The sequence below is a fragment of the Acomys russatus genome, chromosome 15 (assembly GCF_903995435.1).
Source record: "Acomys russatus chromosome 15, mAcoRus1.1, whole genome shotgun sequence".
NCBI classification, from domain to species: Eukaryota; Metazoa; Chordata; class Mammalia; order Rodentia; family Muridae; genus Acomys; species Acomys russatus.
In genome coordinates this window covers 17056921-17079847 of record NC_067151.1, presented here as the reverse complement: position 1 = coordinate 17079847, position 22927 = coordinate 17056921, and the positions used below count along the sequence as shown (strand labels likewise).

General features: G+C 43.9%; 1 pseudogene; it reads left to right on the top strand.

Moving 5' to 3' along the window:
- The first annotated feature begins 5060 nt into the window (after nucleotides 1-5060).
- LOC127199629 (40S ribosomal protein S2-like) overlaps nucleotides 5061-22927 on the top strand; it is a 142283-nt pseudogene continuing 124416 nt past the window's right edge.

Genomic DNA, 22927 nt, shown 5'->3' with positions numbered 1-22927 from the left:
ATCTTTTCAGTAAGTGCAGGAAAAAATCCCCTTATGAAAAAAATCCCTGAAGAAACTAGGAATAAAAAAAATGAAGGAGACAAGAAAAGATAGAAAGACTTCTCATGTTCATGGAATGGTAGATTTTATAACATAGTAAAAATGACCAAAACCCATCAGAAGACCCAGTGCAGTTCGCATGAAATTTCTAATAGCATTCTTCAAAAAACTAGAAAAAAATCTTAAAATTTACTTATAAGTACAGAATATCCTGGATAGGCAAGGCAACATTGAGCACAAAGGGCAATGCTAGAGGCACTGGAGTACCTCATCTCAGAGTAAGCTATGAAGTTGCAGTAATAAAAATGGCACAGTATTGGCCCAGAAGCCCAGACAGCAAAGGAATACAAGGACCCATAAGAAAACCCACATAGTCCGAGTTACACAGTTATTTATTTACCTACTTATGTAATTACTTTACAGCTTGACACCAGCCTCCTCCCCCATCTCCACCCAGTTCCGCTCTCACACGCCCATCCTCTACCCCCTCTACTTCCTTTCAGAGGAGAGGGTTTCTAACCTTCCCTGGCACCTCAAGTTACAGCAGGACTAAGCGTATCCTCTCCCACTGAGGCCAGACAAGGTCTCCCAGCTAAGGGAAAGGGATCCAAAGGCAGGCAGCAGAGTCAGAGACAGCCCCTACTTCCATTATTAGGGGACTCACATGATGACCCTGATGCACATCTGTTACATATGTGTAGGGGGTCTAGGTCTGGCCTATGTAAGCTCTTTGCTTGGTGGCTCAGTCTCTGTGAGTCCCCATGGGCACAGGTTAGTTTACTCTGCAGGTCTCCTTATGGTGTCCTTGACTCCTCTGGCTCCTTCAATTCTTCCTCCGACTCTTCAACAAAACTCCCTGAGCTCAGCCTATTGTGTGGCTGTGGGTCTCTGCATCTGCTTCCATCAGCTACTGGGAGAATCCTCTCAGAAGACATGTATGCTAGGCTCTTATCTGCAAGCATAGTAGAGTGTCATTAACAGTGTCAGGGGGTAGCTCTCTCCTGTTGGTGAGTCTCAAGTTGGGCCAGTCATTCCCTCAATCTCTGCTCTATATTTATCTTTACATTTTTTGTAGGCAGGACAAAATTTGGGTCATCCAGTGGAAGGAGGGGACACCAACCCACCCATAAAACTGTTCAGTTACCCAATCCTTGACAAGGATGCCAAAAGTATGCAAGGCAAAGAATATATCTCCTCAAGCACAGGGCTGAGGAAACTGCATTTCTGTGTGGAGAAAGTCAAAACTGCCACTCACCCTTATGGAAATCAACACAGCATAGAGAAAAGACATCCACATAAGACCCAAAACTTTGAAACTTTTAGAAGAAAGCACTTTAGGATGCAGGCATAGGCACTGACTTTCTGAAAAGTTTTCTACAGCTCAAGAAATAACACCAAGGACTGACAAACAGGACAGCATGGACCTAGAATGCTTCTAGACAGAAAGGGAAATAGGACAGTCCACAGAACAGGAGAGAAGCTCCGCTATCTATATTTATGACAGAGAATTAACATCTTAATATCCAGAATGAAAAGGAAAAAAAACAAAACAAAACAAAACAAAACAAACTTGACCAAGAACCGGGACAACCCAATGAATAAACAGGCTAACAGAATAAACAGGAAGTTCAAAGACAATGAAGTCCAAGTGGCCAAAGCCCCTGAGAATTTTCTCACCACCCTTAGCCACCAGGCAAGCACAAGTTAAACCACACTGGGAGTTCTTCCTACCAAGGCCATAAAGAAAATAAGTGACACCAGATGCTGACCAGGATGTAGGGAAAGGGACCTTTATACACCACATGTAGATAGCAGTATACAGGTACCTTAGAACGTTAAAAACAGAACAGCTCTGTGACCAAGCTGGGTATATACCCAAGGATGTCAACACACCCCCGTGACATCTGTCCATCCGTTTATTGTGACACTGTCACAACAAAAAGGAAATAGGATCAGCCTAGGTGTCCGTTAACAGATAAATGGTTAAAGATCATCTGATAAAAGGAGAGCACTCTGCCTGTGGCAGCCTGACCAGGTGGCCCCATCCAGCTCCTCCAGTCTATCAATCTACTCCATTTACAAGCTGCTGGACCAATGCCACTGTTACAAACGAATTTACAATGAAGGAGTAGGAAGGATGGAGGATGGGATCAGAGGGGTGCTTACACTGTAGACAGAGGCTGAACTATGTCGATGGCCTGAGGTGCAAGACCCTGTTGATAAGCATGGCCTATACTGCTGCCTGAGGCTGTTTTGATGTCCCTGGTCCAGGGGGCTGCTGGGAACCATGTAGGTATCTGTGGCTCAAGCTGTGTCAGAGGGCCATACTGATGTCCACAGTCTGGACTGCCACTGGAAACCATGCTAAGGACCACATTGATGGTCGGGGGCTGTGATGCTGCTGGGGGGGGGGGGGGTGGGCTAACACCAGAGGCTGGGTGAATGAATGTTCATGAGAAGTCCTTGATCTGCACTCCTGCCTACTGTAAAGGACAAGGAAGCTTCTTCTACAGCGGTATTGATGACAGCAGTTGAGAAAGACGGCTTCTGTGACAACACCCCTCCCCCTACACCCACCCACACCCAATAAAGCTTCTCAAAAAAAAAAAAAAAAAAAAGTAACAATCTAGACAGAAAGCTATGGAAGAGAACTCTTAAACATTGTCATAAGGATACTGAAGTGCAGTTCTCTACAATAGATGGCTACTGGTGGGGTGGGGTGGGGTGGGGTGAGGAAAGACTCACTTTTCTTTAAGGGACTTGGCCACCAGGAGTTTGACCATGCTCCAGTGACTATATGGATAACACAGATTGGACTTTTAAAATATTTCTTTGGGGGGATGAAGGGGAAAAGGGGATGGGAGCAGACCTGGGGGGACTGGGAAGTAAGGGTGATTGGAATACATTATGTGAAATTCCCAAATAATCGATAAGAATAGTCTGTTTGGGCTGGAGAAATGGCTCAGAGGTTAAGCACACCGACTGCTGTTCCAGAGGTCCCAAGTTCAATTCCCAGCAACCGCATGGTGGCTCACAACCATCTATAATGTGATCTAATGCCCTCTTCTGGCCTGCAGAGCACTGTATACATAATAATAAATAAATAATCTTTTTTTAAAAAGAATAGTATGTTTAAAAAGACTATCTGATAATTACATGCAATGAAACTTTATTCCACTATAAAGATAAATACTATTATTTCATTTGCTGGGGAGTGAATGAGAACTGTAGGTGAGTGTATTGGAAAAATGGTCAAATAAAACCTTTGCCATGGGAGCCTCGTTCTTTCCTCTTAATTGAGTTGCAATTGACAAACGAAAATCACACTGTTCCTATGCAACTTACAGGCACTTAATAAATTTCCCACTCAGTGAGCTGCTGCTGAACTTAACCACCATCAGTGGACTGCCCTGCGTGTAGATGCCACGTTCTGTGCTCCCTAAGTAGAATGCACCCGACAAGGGCCATAGCTGTCTGGGTGTCTTGGGCTCAGAAATGATTATGGCACAGTCAGGGCCCTCACCACCAAATGCATGACTGCAACCCCTTTCCACACTATGACAGTTGATGGAGCTTCCTCGAATTTTGGCTTCACTTCTCTCCTGGAGATTCCTGCCTCCTTTGTTGTTTTAACTAGTTCTTCTGTTTGTCCCTGGGTGCAGGGAATAAAATGCTCAACAAATGTTGGCAGTAGCATAGTGGGCATCCGATGCCCCTGGTATGGGTGTTCTGTGTACAGTGTATGCAATGTTGAGCACTGCGTCCTTAGGAGACTAATACTAGTGTCAAGACTTTTTGCCTCACAAAACATCTTTCTCTTCCTTGTAGCGCTAAGGCTTAAAGTAAGGATCTAGAAATTATCATAATGAGTGAGTTCACCCAGAAGCAAAAAGAGACAAACGGTATATACTCACTTATATCAAAACACTAGTCCAAGGGATACATACCATGAAAATCTTTACTTACCAAGAAAGTGGGTCAGAGGAGAGGATATCCGATTGAGACTTTAGGCAAGAGTAGCATGGAAGAAAAAGGAAATAGTAGGACCCACAGGGTCCTGGAAACCTACAAGAAGAACTTTATGACAGGCAGATCTGGATCCTGGGCTCCTCCTCAAACTAAGGCACCAGCCAAGGAGAATGTAGGCAGTAAGCTTCGAACCCCTACCAGGACCTAGCCGACGAAGATGATATTCTCCACCGTTGAGTGGAGAGTAAGATCTGACTCTCATACGAACTCTGGTGCCCCTTTTCTGACCATGTCCCCCGGATGGGGAGACCTGGTGGCACTCAGAGGAAGGATAGCTAGTTACCAAGAAGAGACTTGATATTCTGAGAGCACATATAGGGGGAGGAGGTCTCCCTCAGTCACAGACATAGGAGAGGGGAGAAGGGGAGAAATGGGAGGGAGGGAAGAATGGGAGGAAACAGGGGAAGGGCTAACAATCGAGATGTAATATGAATAAATTAATAAAAAAAAGAAAAGAAAACACAACAATGAATCTGTAAAAAAAAAAAAGAAAAAAGAAAAGTATTGCTCCTTTGTGAGCCTATAGAACCACTAACACACAGAGAGAATTGAACTGTGACAATGCCTTGAAATCTGCCATGTAGACATCACAGAAAGGGTACATCTAGCTAAGTCTCACTATGGAGGGGACAGTACTGTGGGAGATTTTCCTACAGTCAGTGGTGCAGAGGGCCCACACAGATGGTTCTAGGCATCCTAAATCTTTGGAGACATTATAGTATCTTCAAATTTCCCCCACCACACTGGAAAAGAACGCTCTGTTGGTCTGCCTGATTTTGAATAGCTTCTTTGATGACTAGTTCATACAACATATACACTCAATTGGAATAATTTGGGAAAAATCACACCTCAACCTAGAGGTGTGCTTGTCACATAACATAAGCGCTGAGAGGCTAAGCTGTCCCCCAAAGGTCCCCTTTGTGAATAAGCCTGTTCCTCAGCAGCCACTTGGAGAGGGACTATTACAAAGTCCAAGAGAAAGAGACTTGGCCATGAAGTGGAGCCCACAGATTAACTACATCGACCCTCCCCCAGGCACCAGCGTGCCCTATCGCAGCCCTCCTTCAACCCACCAGGGCGCTGCAGCTACCCCAGCCCTTTGGGCACCATCGGTAGGTGGTACGGAGGTAGAATGCTTTGTATGTGAGAACTACCACCTTTCCCTTGTACTGTGTATGAAGACGCACAGTTGCATGGCACGGAGCACAAGCTTCACGTGGGTACCAAGAACAATTGGGAGGACTTCCGGGTTCGCTTTCGTCACTCCATGGAAACCATTCTGCATCATCCATTGTAACATTTTCCAAGTCTGTGCATTTTCTCCAAAAACCTTCTTTTACAGTTCTTTGAGGTAGCAATATCATTTTAATTTATTAATGTTTCTTATATTCCTTAAAGGACAATAAAAAGTAGCCAGAATGTCCCCTCAGTGTAGAAAAGTGTATAAATAAATGGGAAACTTGACAAAAGCTAGCTATTTCTGTTCCAGGTGGGGCTTGCACACTACAACTTTATTTTTGGTTGGCTTTGTATTTTTCTTATGTGTCACAAGAGAAATTACTCAAGCAATAAAATGCCTTCTTGGGGCACCGGAACTACAAGACAGGAGTCTTGCGTTATTATCTGGCTGGCTATTTTGATGTATTTGTATTTAAATACAGTTTAATTCATTTTCACATAGGACCCTTGGTTCTTCCCAGGGTTCTTCAGATTGTTTTTTCTGTCTTCTGTCTTTCCCTTTGCTGAAAAGCTTGTGGCTCTGGTGTTGAGGTGTTTATTCACACTTTCTTTTCCTTTTTTTTTTTTTTTTTTTTTTTTAAACATAAAGGAATCCTGAAATAGTCTCGGGCATGCTCTGGATGTTGTTCGCTTTCTCCTTCTTCCTAAAATAGAGGGTCCAAGGCGATTTCCAAAGGAGCCAACAACCTGTTGATTCTTTCACAACAGCAAACGCTACCTAACCATCCTGGGCCAGGTCGAAGGGCTTAAGGATTTGCTGCCTTCAGAATTTGCTTCCCACTCCAGGACCACTGCGTTTTCCCTGGAGTGATGGAGGTGAGCGATCACACTGCCTAAGCAGGGAGATGTCGTTTCACCTAGAGCCTGCATTCACAGGCCACAAACCAGAGCCTAAAACCGTGTGAAATTAAACTGAGGAAAGGAGATGCAGAGAGGGGAAAGGCAAGATAAGAATGTTCTGGTGGCCACTGTCCCGCCCTCTGCAAGCGCTGTCTGTCTCTCTGCCCCAGAGACATCACCTAATACAGAGCCGTGTTTTTCTAATCTGACCAGCACACTAATGCGAGATCCGGTGTTTTCTTCCCCTCCCTATAGACCTTCCTTCCATCTCCCACTCCTTCCTCCCAAGCTATTTTACTCCTCAGAAAACATGAGCACACACAGAGCTTCATCATTGACCTCAGTGTTCGCCAAGGCAGGGGTTGGCTTCAGATGTCACTTTCGCCACTTCTTTACCGTTTCTTTGTTTGCTTCCAGTACCTAACGCTACACAAAATAAATAATAAGCTCTATACAAACAAGAAAACTTCCATCTTAGTAGGAAGATTAGAAAAAGTTTTGACAAGTAGATAAAGGGCTATTTGCCTTGCATTCCCAGAACAGAAGCGCATCTTAGAATCCATGCTGTGGAACGCGGGCAGGGAATCCACGCTGTGGAACGCGGGCAGGGAATCTATACTGTGGAACAGGGGCAGGGAATCCATCCTGTGGAACGCGGGCAGGGAATCCATGCTGTGGAACAGGGGCAGGGAATCCATCCTGTGGAACGCGGGTAGGGAATCCATGCTGTGGAACGCGGGCAGGGTAGCTTCAGCATAGTATTTTCTGGCACTGCGCAGCATGGACAACATTTGAGCACAATCTTTTAAATATTTTCAGAGTGAAAGAATCAATGTTTCGAGTTCCAAACAGAAACAGAGACTTTTACAGCCACCATTCTTGACTCTGGTTGTCACTTCTGCTGCTCCCAAGCCCGGAAAACACGAAGCTTCACTTAAATGGTTATTGGGCACTTGTGCGTTGCTATGAGTATCTTTTTATAGCGCTTCCCCAGGGCTCAGTCACCATCAGCGATCTACAGCCAAAGAGTAAATTCCTTCACTTGAACCACTTCTCATCCCCCCCATCCCCCCCCCCCCCCCCCCCCCCCCCCGCTTAACCAACTCCAAGGTCTCCAAAAATAAAAATAAAAAATAAAAAAATAAAACATCAACAGAGTTCTCTGCAGTTCTCCAGATACTTTTATCCTATTATCCCTTTATCTCAGATTTATTTACATTTTTTTTTAAACGCAGGAACTGAGATTCTGAGATTCATCAAGGCCACATAACAGAAGGGTAAGATTTCAATGAAAAGAGCACAAACTCCGAGAGTTGCTCTTCTTTCTCTTTTCTAGGCCCTTCCAAGAGACATAAAAATTCTGCAGGCTAACTCTGTCCCACCACATCTATGGCTGTCTCTAAGTCGCTAAGGCACTCTTGAATTTTCCTGACCATTCAGTGCAAAGGGAGCAACACAAAGCAACTCTGCTATTACAGTGGATGGCATGGACACTTCCCCTGAGGCTAGCGGGGAAGACAGACAGTCAGTAAAGAGCCATTCATATTGTACATGTGACACAAGCACAAGCAAGTGAAACCAGTGTGGAAGTGGGGACATAGCTAGGTTGTAGCATACTTGCCTAGCCTGTGTGATCTTTGGCCCTCTCCAACAGTGAAACCAGGAGTGGGAATTTTCCCTAGGCCTGCATCCACACTGGAGCATGTATGATGGCATAGCCTTCACACCAGGCAACGGATTCCCCAGCCACTCACTCCCTGTGCCTGCCCAGGGTATAGAGGGCATAAACTTCAGGCCTCGCAGACAAGAACTTAAGTGAAAACCTACTGCAGAGAGCCTTATATGAAGATGTTACTTCCATCATTTAAATCATGCTTGGTGCTGCTCTAGATTGCTCTTCTGTTCTGTGATTAAAAACAAACAAACAACAACAACACAACAGTCTGTCCAAAACAACTAGAGAAGGAAAAGGTTTGTTTCATTTTATATGTCCAGGTCATGGTCTATCACTGAGGGAAGTCAGGACAAGAACCTGGAGGCAGGAACCTAAAGGCAGGAACCTTTGGGTTGTATGCAAAGGAGGGAGGGGGTCTATTTAGGGGCTGGAGAGACAGCACAGCAGCCTGGTCTTACAAAGCAAGCACTGTTCCTACAAAGGACCCACTCCAATTCCTAGCACCCAAGTCAGTCAAGCAACTTATGAACACTTGTAACTTCAGCTCCAGGAAGTCTGACATCCTCTTCTGGAGACAGACAGACAGACAGACAGACAATTAAAAGTAAATCTCCCTAGGAAGGAGTTCAGTGATTTGTCATGTGTAGAAGAAAAAGACAGCCAGGAGGAGAAAATGTTCGGAGCCAGCCCAGGGTCCGTCATTCAAGGTTAAAAGAGTCTACTGGCTATGGGAAAATACTGATGCCCCGTTCCAAAGCTAACTTCCTTCTTTCAGCCTCTGCATAACTTTCTTCTTTAAGCCGCTGCATAACTTCCTTCTTTAAGCCTCTGCATAACTTCCTCCTTTCAGCTTATGCAGATGTTATTTAGCAGGTTAGCTCGGGACTTCCTGAGAGATAGTTAGCTAGACATTCTCGGGCCCCTCCTACTGCTTAGTTCCTGCCTCCACCCCGTATAAGCGTTTGCTTTTGATTCAATAAACAGACCTTGATAGGAGCGCTACTTGATCTCTCCTCTTTCTTTCTCGTCCCATCATTTCAGGTATGGCTCCCCTTGCGACCCCGTAATTACTGGTCCTGCTAGACGGGACAAGAAAACAGTAAGAAGTCACTGGATAGGAAGTGGTCCCTATGTTTCAAAGCTGATCAAGATAGATGCAAGGGGCAGGAGCACAGGAATGGCAGTGGTGTCTCTCTCTCCCCAAGCTGCAGCAAAGGCCTCAGAGGTCCCTCCAGTTGCTGTCTCCGTGGTGCTCCCCAAAAAAAAGAGAGTTAGAGAGGATAGCCATGGAGACTATGGGCAACGGCCATCCTCGCTGCCACCAAAATAAGACTCGAAGCTGCGGCCCCTCAAGTCAGGATCTCCCCACTCAGGGTGAGCTAGAGAGGCTCTGGGCAAGAATAAGCCCTCTGACTTGTGTGAAAATGAAAATGTGAGCTGTAGATTCCACTCTGCTTTCAAGGCCCAGTGCTGGGGCTTGCCGGGTATCGATCTCGGATGTCACCACGACTTGGAGACATTTGCTCTATTTGGGGATGGCTGTTACATTTGGGGGATGGCTGTTGCATATGGGGGATGGCTGTTACATATGGGACATGGCTGTTGCATATGGGGCATGAATACTGATTTTGTCATGTGTTTATCATTCCGTGCCTTCTTGTTCAATCCATCTCTTAACACAAAGCACTTAAATAACACTTAAATAAGTTTTAAATTATCAGCACTATTCTTTTGTTGTTGTTGTTATTTTCAATCAGCACTATTCAATGAGCTCAATTTAATTTCCTTTTGTCTTTTCCCATCTTCCATGGCAACCATCCATCCCAGCTCTTCTTCCTTCCTCAGACCTAGTTTGCTTAGCAGCAGCTCAGAGTATCAGCCGCACTAATGACCCACTGAGCAGCTCCCTCCATTGGCTAACCATCACACCCGCCTCTGTTGGACAGCGTGGTGACATGAACAGAAGCTACATGGCTGCTCAGACCTAGTTATGATGACAGACCAGCAAATAGTGACCACTTGCCCAGGCTGGGAAATCTGAGTCACATTAACACTTATCCAGTTCAATTACATTTGCCTAAAAACTTTTGCTGTGATGCTGAACAGTTTAACCCAATTTTCCAGCCCAGATAGTTTGATTATATTGGCCACTGATTAATTATGTAACAAAACTTCGGGATGGACACAGAATTTAAAAAAAAAAAAAAACTAAAACCAAAACCCACCTTATTGCTTATTGAGTGCTTGAAGGAAACCTGACATCCTCATGAATTTGGTGTTGGAATTAAAGGCTCACTACATTGGCAACAGTGGCTTCTCACTCTTGAGAAATAGAGTGGGAGGAGAAAGTACTTCTCAATGGAAGTACAGAATAAGTAACATCATCCAACTCCCACAAAGCCAATTTTAACCCTTTAGAAAAATGGTCCAAGTGTCACACCCACAGGGCATCTTTAACCAAGAAAACCAGCTTCACTTTGTCATAGGAAATAGTCATGACATATGAGGGGGACACTCATCTGCTCTTTACAGTATGAGAACAGTCGCCTATCAGGCATTTCCACCAGCCAATTGCAGCTCTCAGGTGGGGAAGGGCAGAGACGAGGCTGTGAGGGACGTTTGTGGAAACAGAGGCACCTAGGTCTTTGCTTTTCACTCTTTTATCAACCGCTACCCTTTCCTCAAATTAATTAAGTAGGCAACAGCAACCATGATCTGCTAGTACTTTGAAAACATAATAATCTGATTTCTGAAACATCTCAGATTTGAGATGAAAGCCACATATTGTTTTCGAATCACCCTTTCTCCTCATACAATTATCCTGTTTTGTGGTTCTTGAGTGTGCAAGCTGCCTCCATCCCTTTGAACGTGCTGCATATGACACATGTTTACGCGCTAGCTTGTCCCTCACACAAATGGCCATGCTCAGTGATGCCAACATAACTCGGTCACCTACTTCACTCTTAAGACTAAACACAGATTTTTTTTTAAAGTTTGCAGCAACTACAAAACCCTGCACTTCTGTTTAGTCTGTCTGGCCTGAAGTGCTAGAAGATTCTCAAGACACCCTTCTCAGAGCTACTGCCGAGGGCCACAAAGGGAAGAACACGGAGGACCCAAGAATCCTGGGGCATTGTCAGCAGAACCGCTCCGTGCTGACTGCATCCCACCTTCACACCTTCAGGAGACCGTCTGCTGTGGGATTGCGTGGCCTTCATCACTTTATTCTAGCACGATGGACATACAAAATTTCATTCATATCAGATGCAGGCAACTTGAAGAACTTTAAGATGTTTGTACCCAAGAAACCATCATCAACTCCTGCGCTGGTCACCTCCAGAGTCCCGAGTCTTCATTGTTCCCTTGTATCCACGCAGTAAGTATGTACAACAGGAACTCCACCTTCTTAGCACGTTTTAAGTCACCAGTGCATTGTTGTTCATGTACATACGGTATACATGTTAGAAATTGGGTGCTCCCTAACCTGCCTTTCAGAGACTCTGCGCCACGTCATCACCCACTGCCACCAGGGGCAGCACATTTCCACTGTCACCACTAGTTGCATATTTTCCTAAGTGACAAGAGTACCCTTTAAAAGGTCCCTCCTGGCATCACAGCTCTTTCTATCTTTTCTCATTCTCTCTGTCTTCTGGTTTCTCTGTCTGCCTGCCTGTCTTTCCGGTCTCTATTTCTCATGTCCCCGCTCCAAAGATGCACCCCCTTCAAAAAAAACCCCTCTTGTGTGAGATGTTTCGTGGCATGAACTCTTAGCGGCGTAGCTTGGTGTGGACCTGCCAAGGTGCCCTGCAGGTAAATCTTAACAGCACAGATCCCTAGCATGAATTCAGCACATCTAAGAACGCCTATCTGTCATGGTCTCTGGGAAGGATGACACATTCGCTGCTTGCTTCTGTGCGTGCCACTGTTTGGGCATCTATGACTTGAGTGTTGTGTTGTGACATCCATCCTGCTGTTCTCGGCTCACTCAGCACAATGCCCTGCAGGTTTTCCTATGTTGTTACAGATTGTAGGTTTCTTTCTAAGACTGAGTAATCATCCTTTGTGTGTAGTCACCACAGTGCCTTTGTCCATTCATCTGTAGATGGATGTTTCACTTGCTTCTTGGCTCTCGTAAAGAATGATACAATGAGCCCAGAGTGCAGATAATTCCTTATAACCCTAGTTTTGACTTATTTCAGTGTGAACCCATAAGTGAGGTGACCAAGTCTGTGGTAGCTCTGGTTTTTAATTTCCTGAGAAGCCTCCGTCTTATTTACCATGGTAAATAGTGGCTGGACCAAATTATAGCCCCACTACCCCATCTGCTCTCTTTCCTACACATCCTCACCACTTCAGAATAGTCAGCTTCTCCCTCACTGTGACAAACTCTGACTCACGATGTGAAAGGTCTTGTCCCATGGTTGAAAGGCCCTACTGCTTCTAGGCCCACGGCAAGACCTCATCTCTTTTTGCAGAGTCCAGAGGGGCTAAGCCATTCCCTCATGACAAGAAGCAGTAAAGAGGGAGAGTGACACTGAACCCCTCAAGAGCACAGCCCAGGAACCACATACCCAGAAGACTTCCTACCAGGCCTCACTTTCAAAGCTCCCACCCTCCCCTGAGAGCACTGACTTTGGGCCCTTGGGAGACTCCAGATATAAACAGCAGCGGCCCTTGCTGCCTCTTGCCTTGTGTAAATGACTTCCTCGGGGGATTCTTAGTATATTCTGTACAGCCCATAATAATTCGGGGAAGGAATGAAAACAAAGAGTCATAAATAGCTGTCTTTACCCCATTTGGAATGCTATCAAATCACCACAAATGGAACAGCTTAGGGATAACAGAGGAAGTTCTCTCTTAGATATCTGAAGACGAGGAAATCAAGATGTGGGTGGACTGGATGTCTGGTCCATACATGGAAGGTTCTCGCTGGAAGACATCTCCCAGGCATCTTATATGGAGGTACTAACCCAGCCCCTGAAGATTCTTCCCAGGGACCAGATGACTCTCAAAGGACTTGCTTCCCACCACGGACTGCATGAGGATGGGAACGTAGACGTGAGAATAAGTTGAAGGAGCAGACAGAAAACACAAGATCACAGCAATGACTACATTCAGTCAGTATCACACGCATGAAACACATCTAATAATAAGTGGGTTTGCGGTATTCAGTATCAGCTTGTAAAAAATAAAGCAAACAAGACTTTTAGTTTTAGATGGAAACAGACGGAAAGGCTAAGAAAACATTAAACATTCTTTAGGCACGGCCCTCGTCCCTTCCAGCTCATAGCTATGCTATCTCAGACACCAGTTGGCTCCCCCAGACAAGCTTTGCTTGCAAAATGCAAAGCCACAGCTGCTCAAAGTGCTGTAACTGAGGTAGCATCTCCAGACCTGTGTCTGTCTGAAAACGGGTGTGTGCCAACATGAGTAGCCCTCACTCTCCAAACACTTGAGAGTTAGTTCCCACATAACTTCCTTATATTTGTGTTAACGCGGTGCCTTGAAAACAAACAAGCAGACAAATATGAAGCACCCAGAGGTGTTATCTGACACCACCAGAGTTTTAAAACGTGTTATGAATTTCACTGGGCAGAAATCAAGGTTCCACTCAGCTCCACTGTATTTTTCCTGCGAGCCTGAAGAGATAGCCCCCCCCCCCGTGAGCGCCCCCCCCCCCCCCGTTTCCCTGCCTGGCTTACCCAGGCTGCCTGTGTTCTTTGGGGGCAATTTCCTCGTTTTGTTTTCAACACCAGCAAAATCACATCTCTTCCATAGTCCACCCACCCTCAATCTCTGCCTCTGAAGGCAACCAGGAGATGGTCTCCAGGCTTTAAGGACACTTGTGCTTCGGTTAGCCCCTCAGGGAGGATCCAGACAATGGTCTTGGTCTCTGTGGTATCTACAGAGTTCCTCTTCTGTGCCGTCAGGCAGCAAATGTGTGGACAGTCTATGGGAGCCATTGTTTAAGCTATTATACTTTAAAATTGTGCAACCAAAGTGTGGTTGTTGAGGGGAGGCTTGTACACACAAACGTGGCTGAAGCCAGCATTTTCCTTGTATGTTGCTTGCTCTATTTAGCCTGTGTCAACCTGCTGTGTCCCCTCTTGCTTTGTTGCACATTTCTGAATGAGCCTTATGATTTGTGCATTTTATTTGCTCTGTCAGTCTTTCTCTCCTGAGTCCTGGAAGAAAGCCCTGGCTCAAGGGCATGTCCCAGACAACCAGCTTTCAGTTTTCGCTGGCCTCAAGTGGAGCCTTTTACAATCAACAAACTCATACATGTAAGTCATACATTGTATTGATTGATTTCGGTATTATTGAAAGTGAAAGTTAATAAATGGCCATTTATTTTTTTTCCTCAGAATAAAATGTGTCCATTTATGAAAAAACAAAGGTTCAAATATATAAATAAAATGATAAACAATTTGAAAGTCAAGTGGGTTGGAAAATAGTATGGTCTGAATATGAACTGTTCCCCATAGGCTCATACATCTGAGCACCGAGACACCAGCTGGGGTGCTGTTTTGGAAGACTGTGGAGCCGTTAGGAGGTAAAGTCTTGATGGAGAAGTGGTCCTGGAAGTTTTTCAGCTGGGCCCTACTTCCTGCCCACCCTCTGCTTCCTGACTGTAGACATAAAGTGACCAGTTGCTTCAAGCGCCACAAGGTTGGACTGTATCCCTAACCCTCCCTCCCCTCAGTTGTTTCTTTTCAGGTATTTGATCACAGAGGTGGGAAAAACAACTACTACAAGTGGATATAAAAATTGTTTTTAATCTGTCAGAAACAAGAAACCAGGCTTGGGTGGCCAGGAACAATGACTTTAAGCTTAGAATAGAAACTAAAGGTCATAGAGTAAAATAATGTGTGATAGACAAGAGGAAGCATTTATAGCTAGACAAATCATTCTTGCATTCCAGTTGGGTAGGCCAAAATGTCCTAGTCAAGCCATACTCTGGCCCTAACTGGTGAGGTGGAGTTCTTAGAATCACAGTTCTGAAGATCTTATTTTGAAGGCTGGATCCTGGATCTATTTTCAGCGCCTGTATTTGTCCACATTGTTCAGCAAGCATCCTCCTGGCCCCTGGCCCCTGAGGGGCTTCCTGCTGCGCAGTTTACGGATGCCTTATGGAGACTAAAAATCACAGCCAATGCCTGCAGCCCTCAGTGTCTTAGGAGACCAGGCCCCAGATGGGGCCCTAAACGCACCCATTCAATGATTCTGTTCCTATACACATGGCCTCCTTTCTGCTGCACAAACAGCCTTGGTTAGTTCCATTCCTCAATACGTTACTGTAACTTCTCCCAAAAGGCAGTCTTTTAACTCTTTCGCAGGTTGGCTGTTTCCTATGTTAGCTGTGTGTGCCACTGTGGCTCTCATCTAAGGTGACCCCATAATGCCTACAGCACAGTATTGGGTCACTCCAGCCTCATCCTTCAAGCCTTTGCATGTCTTTGGTTAAGTGTTTATCTGGGGCTGGTTTATCTGGGTTGGTTTCTATTTACTGGAGTATAACTCCAGGAGACAGACTTTGGCCCTTACATCCACATATATCAACGGTACAAAAGAATACGTTTCATTGTGTCATTTCCACATATGCATACAATGTGTTTTGGTTGTATTCACACATACTCATAGCCCTTTCTTGTCATCCTACAACAAATGCATAGATACACAGGTGCACACATATGCACATGCATACAAAAAATAACAAAAAATTTAAAGTGAAATGTGAAAAAAAAAATACTGTTATATTTCATTTGACCCAATATGTCTGTGCTAGTAAGTTGGATTTTTTTGTTTGTTTGTTTGTTTGTTATGTTTTGCTTTTGTCAACTAGACACAGGCTAGGGCCATTTGGGAATAGGGAATGCCAATCAGGGAACCACTTCCATCAAATAGGCCTGTGGGCAAGCCTCTGGGGCATTGTCTTGCTCAATAGCTGATATAGGTAGTTGAGGCAGGTGGTACTGGGTGGCATAATGGATTGTGATCAGGGCATGTAAGCCAAATAAACATTTTTCCCCCAAGTTGCTTTTGGGGGATGTTTTCGTCACCATATCTTACTCACAGTGAGAGAAAACAACTAGGACAATGCCCAAAATGTTACCACTTCGTTCACTCAAAAAGCTAAACTGATTTCAGTGTCTTAGGCCTCTGCTCACCACCCGTACCTTACGTGTCAAGCAACCATTTGTGGCCAATAGCTACCGTGTCCCACAATGGTCATCTAGAGCTACCAAAGCACCTGGGGAAAGCCTGGCTAATCACAAAAGCTCATCGACCTTTTTTTTTTTTTTTTTTTTTAATATCAAGAGGAAAATTGTGAATCAAATGTTACTACAAATAGGCAGTAATTTAGTGAAACTTTAAAACATAGCTAAGATGAAGGATTGTCTCCATTTATGATGAAGCAACCACCTGTTGTTGAATTCATAGTCATATTTTCTCTAGCTAAGGAACCTACGCGGTGTGTGACGCAGCGTGAATGGGGTTGGCACTGGCAGCCACTGTAGCCATAATGGCTATTGCTATCAGGGACATCTCTATCAATGCAGGAAGCACAAAGGCAAAGCGTTTCTACCAAGTAGGCTTCAGAATCCTTCTAGAAAGCTGAACCACACACAGATCAGGAAATTCAGCACAACAGAAGTGCAGAATGAAACATCCCTTACTTTACTTTTCTGATTTCTGAGCCTAATTATTTGATCCGTCCTGAGTGTCTGGAATATGAGCCTGAGATCTATTTTTATTGTTTTGAGCGACACTTTTGAAGTCTTTTCCGTCAGGGATCTTTAATTTTCTGTTATCTATACAGCACTTGTTTTTGTCCTGTCCAAGGGGGAACATTTTAAGAGGAAAAAAAATTTAAATTCTGGGCTAATGTTTTATGCTCACATTCTGTATTAAGAGTCTCCTTCCGTTCCCCGAGGAGTCCTCCCCACTTAGCCAGGAATGCAGCAAAGCACCAGCCCGCAGCAGCCCAGCTCGTGGAAAGCCGAGAAGGCATGCCCCTTGAAGCGCAAGCTAGTGTTGCCCTCTGCAAGGCTGTATTTAACCTCTTCTTTAAAAAATTGCTTGTCCCTAAGCTCTCCATTGTACTGCAATCAATAAATCACTGATATCCCTGCTGGGAGGGAAACTTCCGGAGGATTCAAAGGGCAGGCCAGCAAGGAGCAGTAAAGAACAGGTTCTCACAGACCAGCGGTTGGAACATCTGCTCGCATCCTCTATGCCTGTTAAGATGTTTACTCAGTTCATTGTAGGCGGAACACGGGGGTCCTTCGGTGGTTTTTGTTTTTACTCCCATGATAGGATTTCAATAACAGCCTTAACCCAGGGCCAGCTCCCTCACCTGTCACTTAGCAACTTGTCTTTTTAAAGAGAGTATAAGAAATGGCACTTTGTCAGACTCAAATGGTGGGTGATGAATGACGATGGTCAGAAAAATTCTATCGTCTGCAGGACAAAGAAGCCAATGATGTCACCGGTGTGATATCTGAGCTGCATTTGGGTTTCCTGATCCAGTTGATTATGTAAAACCAAAAACAAAAATTAAAAAAAAAAATTTTTTAAACCCAGCCATCTCAGGGATCCAGAGATCAACTTTGATCCTCTACAAGAATTTGAAATGAGTTCCTTTCTGGCCAGTATGAGGTTTTTCAGGAGTGGGCAGGGCTGTTATCCTCAGTATTGTATTTCTCAGTAGCAAGCAAGCACATAAGAATCTTGAATGCATACTTAGCCTTTCCATCCCACAAGCCCACCCTTAGCAAACAAATAGGGAATGAAATACGTCATTAATGTTATTTTAATCTTCACTGATTCTGGCATCTGGGTATGACTTCAGTGGCCAGGAATAATGGGGAAAATCCAAGTGAGAAACAGGGGCCAGTGAGCAGGGAAACTGCTGAGCCTGGCGGCCTCTGAAAGGCTCTCGGACTTAATGGTGTATTGTGGACCAGAGGCAATGAAAAGAAAATGAGACTAGAAATGAATTCCAAAATCATCTTCCCGTCCACTATTTAAATTGAAATTTCGGGAGCTCCTCAAAGGTGAACACAGGCGAAGAGAATTTGATTTGCCAAACATTCTGCCCAAAGTAATTACACTTCAAACACCTGGACGCATTCTTTATCACCCTCGCCCCTCCCCCCACAAGAAAAAAATCCCTCGAGAACTGCCCGTCCGTCGCTGAGGTGCAATGAGGACATGTTCTGACAGTTGCTGGAAGAGAGAGACACTCCATTGGTTAACTCCTGGAGCAGCGGAGCAGTTTCCAGTTCCGAAAGTCTCCAACTGCCCATGGCGTGCTAATAAGGGCTGCGGAAACCCCTTAGCCTCACTAGTTTGGCCTCTTAGAAGTGGTCCCACTGTGAGAGAGGGTGCATGCAAATTCAGACACCTGATCTCTTGTCTCCACAAACAAGTGTCCAAGACTCTTCCGAATCCTTTCTATAGTTAGCAACACATATTCTGTTATATTAGGTATAACCAGAATATAACCAGAACGTTCCCTCTGCATTAAATGGTCAGGACAGTTCCGGAAGGGCCTGCGCTACAGTCAATGCCAGAGTGACTTCAACATTTTCCAGACACACACAAGATGGAAGGAAGCTCTGTTGACAGATGTGGCATTTGACAGTTCTGAAGATGGCAAGAGGGTGCTTACATCTGTGACTTCCCTCTGGCCTCAGCTTCCAGCCACTGAACTCTCTGCACCCAACACCTACAGACAGTGCCCACTGAGCAAACTCTCCACAGAAGCTACGAAGAGAGAAAAAAAACAGAACAAAACTCACAAGAACAAAAGTTCTTTGCCATTCTTCAAAAGCTAACATGTATACTTCAGGGAAAGTTTTATGATATACGTGCTATGCTATAATCATTATGTGTGAATTTGTTAGTACTATATATATTAATATTGTTATTGGTTATTATGAGCCATTGGTTTTCATGTTGGCAAACTAGAATTACATAAACGTCATTTTTCTTGGCAAAGCCACCTGCCCCAGAGAACACACTAGACAGCTTCTGCACATGGGTTATGATTATGCATTTGAGTCAGCTTGTAAAATTGACATGATTTCCTACAACGTAATCCAGTATGGTTCTGACAACTAAAATATAAGACTGAAAAAGCAACGTAATTCAGTTTGTGGTAATCTAGACTTAATCAAAGTGCTGCAGTTTTGACAACATTAATTATTATAATGATCATTAAATCAAAGTTGAGCATCAAGAAAGTAATTAAGCTGTCCTCAAAAGTTCTGAATCTCTAAATGTGCATAGGACTCAATTCCATGAAAGTTATCAAACTCAGCAAAAAATAAAGTGAGTGCCATAGTTATTAAGTGGGTGGTGTTTCCTCTTCTAAACTTTGTACTCTTCCCCTCACACAAGAACCAAGTTTCTGTGCTCACAGAACAACGAAATATCAGGGATGGAGAGATGGCTCAGAGGTTAAGAGCACTGGCTGCTCCTGATGACATACCAGAAGAACTAAAATTGGATTTCAGGGTTACTGGGGCAAAGGTTAAGAAATAGGCCTACAGGAGATAATCTGGCCAGCTCCAGAGAAGGGCCTCACCAGAAAAAGTGTTGCCTAGTGACTGACCCGAAGGTTCCCATCAGAGATAGAGTTGATAAGAGACCCAGTTTTATGGCCACTTTCCTTTCTCCCTGGACAAGACAGTGAACAAAGAGAACAAAGAAAACTAAGCCATGGATCGTCTCTGGCACCTTTTTCTGTGGCTTGTCACCTTTAGACATTAGGTATTCTTATGTTATTCAACCAATAGGCACTTGCCAGGCTGGAACTCTCCTGCTTTGGGGCACTGGGAGGGATAGGAACCTATATATTTACCCTCAGCTCAGAGTTCAAGGCTCTTTCTGGATACCATTGTGTTGGTGACCAGTCAGAGCCTGGCTCAAGTCGAGAAAAATTAAAGGTCCTCATGTGTATTGCATTGGTATCAAGTCCTGGTGGTCTTTTGGGGGATCTTGTGATCTGGGAACAGCGTTTGGGCTCTTGCTGGGACTCCTCATACCCCCAGGACTCCGAACCAGATGACCTAAACACAGGTAAGCGCTGTCTTGGCCAAGTGTCCTAAGTGTCATGTCCTTGTGTCTTTGGTCTGTGTCTTCTGATTGAGTGCTCAAAGCAGTGTGAGCTCGCAGCAGGTGCGGAGCTTACAGATACCGTGGCTGTGTGCAGTTGCTATAGACCATGGAAGATGTTCTAGGATACTGCCACCACGGAGGGTCTGGGCGATGCCCTAGACCTCGGGGGCGAGGGGAGGACAGAGAGGCCCTAGAGTGGAATGCTGGGCTCCCAATAGGGGGTGACAGTGCACCCCAAGAGTATAAGGCTGCGTCTCCAAGACAGTCTGGTTGACTGGGGAAAAGAAAGTGAGTCGCTCCCGCACTCACCTGGTGGAATTTGTTGTCTGGCTTTGTGTTTCTCTGGTTATCTGTGGTAATTGTTCTTATTTGTTTGAACAAGAGTAAGACGTACGCTATGAGACAGACCCCCATCTATATCCCTAGACTCAATTCTGGTTCACTTCAAGGAGAGCCTGATTACTGGATAAGCTGTTTCTGCTTAAGATTTTTTGGGGAATATAACAGAGCCTGCTGGCTTGCAGGACAGTCTGAAGTTCTGAATTTTTACTCTTTCTGGGTGCCATACTGGTATATTTCTGTTTGTGTGGTCTTTTTGTGTTTCTGTTTGTTTGTAGCCATGTCAGTTCTAGAAATGGGCCAGGTCTCAAGCATGGCAGCTTGAGCGTGGTGCCTCCCACTTCCTGTTTTAATACTCCGTTACTGCTGAATCCTGGGTGGAGTGGCCTTTGCAAGCCACTCTCCAGGAACCCCTGCCACAAACTGACATGGGGGCTATTAGATCCTTGTTGGTATGAGACATCTGAGCACCCAGCATTTGGAGAGGGGTGAAGCAGGGTTACCAAGATCTTCCTACTCCCTCTTTGTCTTTTTAAATGTCCCAAAACTTGTGCTGAACAAGCACCAAAAAACACAAGAATTTCATGGCTTTTGGGTGGCTGCTGTTCAGCCTTGGAGAAGCCTGTACCCCACTCCAAGCATGGTACACTGGTCATCTGATCCAAGGCACTGCTAGAGAAAGTAAAAAAGGTTTTGTCTGTCAATCTTAAATGTATTAATGTATGTGGCCACTGTACGTTTCATTTGTTTTGCTTAAATGCATTGTGTTCTGTATACCTTGATTATAAATTACTGGTTATTGAAGATGGTTAAAAATCTTTAACATATGTAACAAAACAGTTAACTTGAACTTTTAATTTAGAGTTAGAGCCATCAAGTGGCAGGTGGCCTAAGCCAACAGATCTCTAAAGGTACTTTTAAATTAAGGTTTTTATGTAATCCTTGTCCTGTATTTAAAACTAGACTCATAAAAAGTAGAATTTAAAACAATGTTTCTTTAATAAGTTTTTAAAGCTTCACCTCCAGGCTATATAACTTAAGAAGGATTTATAATTTGCTTATTAGGTATGATGTTTAAATTTTAAATTTAAACTCTTTTTTAGAACATGCATATATGTTTGTAACACAGATGTTTTTAAATAACAACCATGTAGACCACATGATCTGTAATGTGCCATGTCACTCCACCATCTTAAGATAGCCACATGGTATAAGGTAACAATTTTAGAGCCTCTTGGTCCTAATGAGCTCTCTGCTTGTTATAAAGGTTGATTCAGATTAACAGACTGCTATATTACAGACTCTGGAAATGGGTAATACTAAAAGATACTTTTAAGATAAAAATATTAATTTTAGAGATATTCAATTGTTTACACTGTTAAAATTGGGTTTTGTATTCTAAATTTATGGTTATTATGTTCTACCTTTATTCTCAAAAAGGTAGAAATTGCTGCCTTAGGAATATATGTGGCTCTATTTTCTGAATATGGCTATGTTTTTAAATTGTCCACCATGGCCTATAACACCATGTGGCTGGCCGCCATGTTAATTCAGTGATAAACAGGGTAGGGTCATAGCCTCTCCACCATCTTGACTAAGGGCAGTCACATGACTAGCAGCCATTTTGGTTGTGGGAGACTGAAGGCTCTCTATTGAAGGCTGCCAACCACATTCAGTTTTGTCTTGCTTAGCACTAAGGGCAACTTCTGTCCTTTAACCTAGTTTCATTGTTCACTCTTAATGGTGAAATGTGGCAGAATCAGCAAGATCGCCAGTCCATCAATGAACTGTATCTTTGATTAAAAATTTTGCCTTGATATTAATTCAGAAATATATTTAAATTTGTACTAATAATTGAGGTAGTTTATGGTCAGCTATATCAGTGAATCAGCTGTCTGATAGTTAATTAAAAAATTCCAAGAAATGCCTCATTCCCTAGGTGGAGTAAATGGTTTTTGGTTGTTCAAATCTTTGTATATTGATATAAAATTAATGTTATATTTCGATTACAGCATACTATGTATCAGCTCTTTTAAGATATTGTACCTATGTAATTCTGAAAAATACTATGTGCAGACCCAGTCCTTTTAAAAGGTACTATCACAAACTCTTTAGGATAATTAAAGCTTATGGTCTTGTTAGATACTAGTTCAGTTAATCACAGGTGTTTTCTAAAATAATCAACCAATATATAGCTAAAAAAAGCAATTCAGATATACTAAAATTAGACAGATGTGGTCCTCTAGCACTTAACTGCAGATTACAGATTATAACATTCTGTTTTATGTTTGTAAGACGTAGTTTAGAGCAGATAGCTAAAGACAGACAAGGACTGAGCACAGATATGCTGGCCCTCAAGCTTATCAGAGATCTGCTGAATATGGTATTAAATATATTTAAACTAATTATGAAAGAGAGTCCTACATCCTAGCAGTAACCCCCAAGTTCTCTGAGAAGATTTGGCATGGAAGAAGACTTCAACCCTGGATTGTGGTTTCTGGCCACTGAGCAAAACTGCTCCATGGATCAACCTAACTGTGGACAAACGGCACACCCAGAGAATCATTGTCTCACATTGCTGAATACGAGGTGAGATCAATCTCTTCCCCATTCTCCTTCCACAGAAACAGTGTCTTATCT